Below are 7,143 nucleotides of genomic sequence, written 5' to 3' on the forward strand. Positions count from 1 at the left end.
ATCAGACTGGGATGATTCTTGTTAACACATATAGAGGAGGGGAGATACTTCACTTATGATGGAGGAGGCAAATTTCTTGTAAGGGTTGTACAAGGTTCATTACAAGATGATTAAAAACACATTTACCTTTTTGGTTGTGAGGAATAACGACACAAGAAAACAGTTACAAACATACATTGTTGCTTTATTATTCAATCGACCGATCAGTGATGTCAGGAATTCCAACCTTTTGGACTACATGGTTTAATCTTCTCCCTTCACCTCTAAGGGGCTCCCACTCTCCAACTGATTCTATCACCGTGTGTGATCTGCTCTGATTATCTGATCATCTCTCATCAACTCTTCTTCAAACCCTCAGATTCTTATATTGAGAAATCTCCTTCGTTTATGACATCAAACGTGTGTTTACCAACGTGACTATATCACGTTTTCTACACATGTCTGTCCAACACACTTTTGGCAAACAAAGAATCCTCAATTCTAATTCTCACCTATTTTTAAACAATATATTTTTAATTTGCATTGTGCATTCATTTAACTGGCATATTTAATATCCAGATTTCTAAAAAAATTGGACAATCGACTCTTTTTCTGACATAAACAATATTTAACTATTTCTAATAGAATTAACAATGGACTGAAATCCTAAGACTTCAGTTTCCATTATCTTTAACACTTGCCTTCAGGGTTCGATTCTAGCCTTTTCCTTATATCATTTTCACTTATCTAGTTCGATTCTAACCTTATCTGTGCCTCTGCACGTGGACATAGTTCAGGACTATACCACATGACAGGATATCCACTTTCTATCCAATCAACACTCAAAGAAAACACTTTTATAAAATCTTTTCCTGACAGCCTTCCCTGGGAGCCAGCAAGAAGCATACAAAAGGCACTGCGCGCAAAATCCAAACCAGTTCAGGATGCAGTAAGCAACTCGCCAGCTGATTTAAAACCATCAACAGGACTTTGCACATCTAAATTCTCAACATGGAAGTACCATATCAAATAAGAATTAACTCTTTTTCCTCCATTCTCTTCTTGCCTGTCATTCCAGGCTAAGCACATGGTGCAAACACAAAAGAAAAAATATGTTTTTGCAGCTAAGATAAAGCCTCAAATCTCACTGGATTTATTCCTCCCCCAAAATAACATTTTGTCTCATCAGACACATTAATGGAGTAAAATTGTTACATTACGGAACTCACTCATATAAAAAAAATTTTTTTATTTCCTTATATTTACTGGCGCTACCAGATTAGGCTGTCTGAAGATATTGGCTTCCTGAGACGAAATGCACCTAACATTGATGCTCTTTGTTTTTCTACTTCCTTTTTGCAAAACTTAATTATGTTCTGCAAAACTAAAAAAAAAAAACAACAACCCACCTTTTCCCCCTTTTTCTTCTTCCCATTTCCCCTCTCTCTTTCTATCTGCCCCCACTCCTTGACTGGTTTCCTAACTTAAAATGTGCCAAACATTAATACTGTAGCCCTTTTTCTCTCTCCCATTGCAAAACTCATTCATGTTCTGCAAGCGAGGGAAGAAAAACGATAAAATCCACTATAAAACAACCAAACCAAACACTACAAACTAACGATTGAAGATACAAAGAGTTTGAAGAATAAAAAACCTTCTACAAAATAACTGGATGCAACAGGAATTCTGTTTCCAAAATAACTGGATTCGGCATTAAATAATCGAAAAAGGGTTGATATGCCATAAAACAAACAAACCAATCATCCTTGTATTAAAAAAAGAAGAAACATTTTGCAGCTAATATTAACGTTCAAATCTCACTGGAATCATTCTCCAAAAAATAACCTTTTGTCACATCAGACACTTTTATAAAGCAAAATTATCACATTACTGAACCAACAAATGTAACAAATTTTATTTCCTTTTGTTAAAAAAAAAGAAGAAACATTTTTCTCTATAGAATTCAAGATTTCCTCAATCAGAGGAGGTTTTTCATTTTCAAAATAGACTTCGTAGCCTCGTAGGAGATGTCCTTTTCTCTTCCCTGCAACCTCTATCTCACAGAAGAGATGTTGCGAGTTTGTCTCTGCTGTATCGTTATTTTCATGGAAAGTGTTCGACTGAGCTTCAGTCTATGGTCCCCCTCGCCAAACTTTCACAAGAAACACTCGTTTAGCTGAAAACACTATCACTAGTTTCCCCCCACTCTTTATCTGTGCTTAAACCTAAACGTAGATTCCATGAGCAAAGCTTCTTTATTAGAACTGCACATCTGTGGAATTGTCTTCCATTCTCCTGCTTTCCAGCTGACTACAACATGGTTGTCTTCAAGTCCAATGTAAACAAGTTCTTGATTAGCCGTTCCACTTGTTAACAAATTTACTGAATTTCCATTTACTAACGATTACTATATTGTCCAATTGACTACTGTACACTCTTTAACCCTTATCCTCCAGTGGCCTCTTGACCTTGATAAGTGGTGAGGCCTATGCAAAAGAAAAACCAAACTGTTGATACAGTTTTTATCCAAGTTCTTTCTGACTCTATTTTAATAAATACATATTAAGTCTTCACGGCTATACATGATTCAAGAAAATCTAAACACTTCAATCCATGAAATACGAACATTTCGTAAAACATTTAATGATTTAATCTTTCTCTTTTGTGTCGACATCGCACACCTATACCAAAACACAACCACAAAAAACAAAAATTTTCATTGTTAAATAAAACTTTATTATAAAGGTTAAAATTCGCTTTCGCCATTATGCTGCTTCTGACACCTTTTAATATTTTTGTTTACGGTGAGGTGCATAAACAACCCACAACCTTACCTGTAACATTATATCTTCCATCTTTTGGAAATAGAGTACGATTATGAGTATCTTGAGTATCAAATAATCCTTATACGCTGTGAAATTTACTTTATGCATGAAAACCAAAAAGGGGAGATATAACATATGAGAAATATTTGGAATCAAGTCTCCCCTTGCTGTTATTTCAGATCATTTGAAACCATAGCAGCAAATTTTAGTCTCCCCTACAACAAGGCCAGAGGCTTTTTAGGAAATATTAGCTATTTTGTAATTTATATGCAAAACTAGGAAAACAAATGACTATGATTAAAACATTTGCCAATTTGGCAATTTTATAAGTTTCAAATCTCAGCAACTATTGATCAGAATTTAACAAATGAAGGCTTGTTGGAAGGGTAATGACCTGAATTGTGTAGTGAGCTATGTAAGATTTGCCCTTAAAGTCGCACATTAAGAGGGTCATCCATCATCAATAGCCTATCTTTTGCACTATTTTACAGCCATAAAATATTTCAATCATAGTCATTTGTTTTCCTAGTTTTGCATGTAAATTACAAAATAGCTGATATTTCTCCAAAACTTCTGACCTTTATGAAGGGGAGATTAAAACTTGCTGCTATGGTTTCAAATGATCTGAAATAACAGTAAGGGGAGACTTGATTAAAATATTTATCATATGTTATATCTCACCTCTTTCGGAAATAGGGTACGATCATGAATATCTCCAGTATCAAATAATCCTTATACACTGTGAAATTTATTTTATGTATGAAAACCAAAAAGGGGAGATATAACATATATAAATATTGTTATTTCACATCATTTGAAACCATAGCAGCAAGTTTTAACCTACCCTCCATCAAGGCCAGAGGTTTTTGGGAAATATATATATATATATATATATATATATATATATATATATATATATATATATATATATATATATATATATATATATATATAGTTTTTAAAACATAATTATCCACTGACACATGTTTCATCTACGATTCATCAGAGTAACTGAATTTAGAGTGATTCGAAATCGGGGCCCCATGGAAAGAAGCCTAAACTTCTACTACTGGGCCATCAGTCGTGCGAGATAGCCTAGTGGTAGAAGTTTAGGCTTCTTTTAATCGGGTTCCGATTTGGAATCTCGCTAGATTCAGCCATTTTGATAAATCGTAGATGACGAAACACGTGTCAGTGGATAATTATATTTTATAAACAATATAAATGCCGTTCCCATTTGGGGGTATTAAATTGATAAAAGGGAAAATTATTCCCAACTCGCATTTAGGTAAAAATTCACTTTCGTATAAATAATTGAATTCATGCAAAAAGTATCGCAAAAAAAAAAACAAATAAATAATATATATATATATATATATATATATATATATATATATATATATATATATATATATATCGTCCAGAGGAAAGAAGGAAAATGTATATACATATAAGCGAGATAAGACACAGATTAAAATCCGATGAAAAATCCTGATAGATATTACTAGAGGTAATACTTTCAGGGTGATATATATATATATATATATATATATATATATATATATATATATACAGTTCTGGTCAAAATCATAAGACCACTTAAGAAAGTAAGCGTTTACACATATTATCGAATTTTTAATCAAACAAATGGTTGAAACTATTGCCAAAAGGGAAAATAGGATGGAAAAAAAATGAAATCTGCTTCATTCGAAACCTTAACCCTGATCTAATAATTATTTTTTAAAAAACAAACATTTTCACCTGGTGAGATATATATACACAAATATATCTACACACATATATATACACACACATATATATATACACATATATATACACACATATATATATACACATATATATACACACACATATATATACATATATATATACATATATATGCATATATATATACACATATACATACATATATATACATACATATATATATACATATATATACACATACATATATATATATTTTGCGCACTCTCCAGTTTTGGTAGACGTACAGTAAAGCAGCCGGACTGGTTCAGACACCACGCGGACACACTCCATCAAGCACTAGCAGAAAAGCGAGCGGCAAGACTGGCTGTGATGCAGGACCCCTCTCCTCAAGCTACTAGCCTCTGGAAGCAGAGCCGCTCAAAAGTGCAGCGCCTAACTCGAGAGGCTAAACACAACTATTGGAGTGACATCTCCAAGCGTGCTGAAGACTGCTCTGCCACCGGCAACACCGGTGGCATGTACCAAGCTCTGAAAGAGGCTCTAGGTCCTCCTGTGAAGAAATCATCTCCTTTGCGATCTCTGTCCGGAGAACTACTCACCAATCCTGATGATCAGCTTGACCGTTGGGTGGAGCACTACAGCTCTCTGTATGCTCAACCTGTAGCAGCTAGTGAGGCTGCTATAATAGCTGCTGTTCCCCAACTACCAGTCCTCCATGAGCTAGATTACGACATCACCATCGATGAAGTACACAAGACCATCAAGCTACTGAGGAACAACAAAGCCCCCGGCGTGGATGGGCTACCTTCAGAAATCTTCAGATGCGGTGGTGACTCACTAACTGAGGAACTCCATCATCTCTTCTCAATCTGCTGGAATGAAGGTACTATTCCCGATGAACTTCGTAACGCCAACATAGTTACCCTGTATAAGAACAAAGGGTTTCGCTGCGACTGCAACAACTACCGTGGCATATCTCTACTTTCCCAGCCTGGAAAGATCTATGCCCGCTTAGTCCTGCCACGTCTCCAGATTATTGCCAACAGAATTCTTCCTGAGAGTCAATGTGGCTTTCGACCTGGCCGCTCTACCACTGACATGATCTTTTCTGTTCGTCAGATCCAGGAGAAATGCATTGAGCAAGGCCGTCCTCTCTGTGCAGTTTTCGTTGACTTGACGAAGGCCTTTGATTATGTTAGCAGATCAGGGCTATTTCTAGTCCTCCGTCTACTGGGCTGCCCTCCCAAACTCCTGAAAACCATACAAGAATTTCACGATCAGATGAAGGCTACAGTACAGTTTGAGGGCTCTCGTTCTAAAGAGTTCCCCATCTCTTGTGGTGTCAAGCAAGGCTGCGTGTTAGCTCCTACTCTGTTCGGAATATATTTCTCAGCTGTTCTGCGCCGAGCCTTCCCAAACCCAACTGGAGTGCTCCTTCACACTCGCAGTACTGGAGGCCTATTCAACCTGGCCAGGCTACGCTCAAAAACTATGGTTAACCGCGTACAGATCCGTGAACTCCTGTACGCTGATGATGCTGCCTTCATCGCCAACTCGGAGGTTGAGCTTCAGGCAATGTGCTCCTCCTTTGCTTCTGCCTGCGAGGAGTTTGGTCTCAAAATCAGCCTAGGCAAGACGGTGGTCTTTGCCCAGCCTGCTGGGCTTTCACCCATAATAACCGTAAACAATCATGTACTGTCAAACGTCACCAAGTTCACTTACTTGGGTTCTACAGTTGATAACACCAACAGTCTTGATTGTGAACTGGACTCCCGCATTGGAAAGGCATCAACAACTTTCGGCAGGCTTAGTGAGAGAGTCTGGAAGAACAAGTCCCTCTCGCTACACCTAAAGATCAAGGTTTACGAGGCCTGCATCCTCAGCACTCTCCTGTATGGCAGTGAGACTTGGTGCACCTACCGCCGACACGAACACCGTCTGAACGCCTTCCACTTCCGATGCCTGCGCACAATTCTTGGATTCACATGGAAGGATCATGTACCAAACACAGCTATCCTCTCCACGACCAAGAGTACTGACATGTACACAGTGCTGCGCATCCGTCGCTTACGTTGGGCTGGCCACACCTGCCGCATGGACGACAGCCGGCTACCAAAAGCACTTCTCTTTGGAGAGATAGCTGATGCCCCTCGCTGTGCTGGCAGGCCACGCCTCCGCTACAAGGATGTCCTGAAACGTGACCTCCAGGTCTTCGGCATCCCTCACAACACTTGGGAAACCTCTGCCGGCAACCGAGCAAAGTGGCAAGCTGCTATAAGATCTGGTGCCAAAAGATCCTGCCAGCAATACACAGACTTCCTGAACTGTAGAAGACTGAAGCGCCTTGCCAATCGTCGTCCTCGACGTTAAGGGCCTATGATGATGATGATGATATATATATATATACATACATATATATACATATATATACATACATATATATACATATATATATATACATATATATATATATGTATGCATATATATATATATATATTTCATTTTCTTCCTTTGTTAAAACATAACTTTATAAACAATTTATATTAAATGTTGGCGTGGTTCTTGGCAATACTCTGTAAGAAATTATTTCTCACATCCCACATTTTCCTCC

The sequence above is a fragment of the Euprymna scolopes genome, chromosome 45 (genome assembly GCF_053919585.1).
Source record: "Euprymna scolopes isolate OS-2025 chromosome 45, ASM5391958v1, whole genome shotgun sequence".
Lineage (NCBI taxonomy): Eukaryota > Metazoa > Mollusca > Cephalopoda > Sepiida > Sepiolidae > Euprymna > Euprymna scolopes.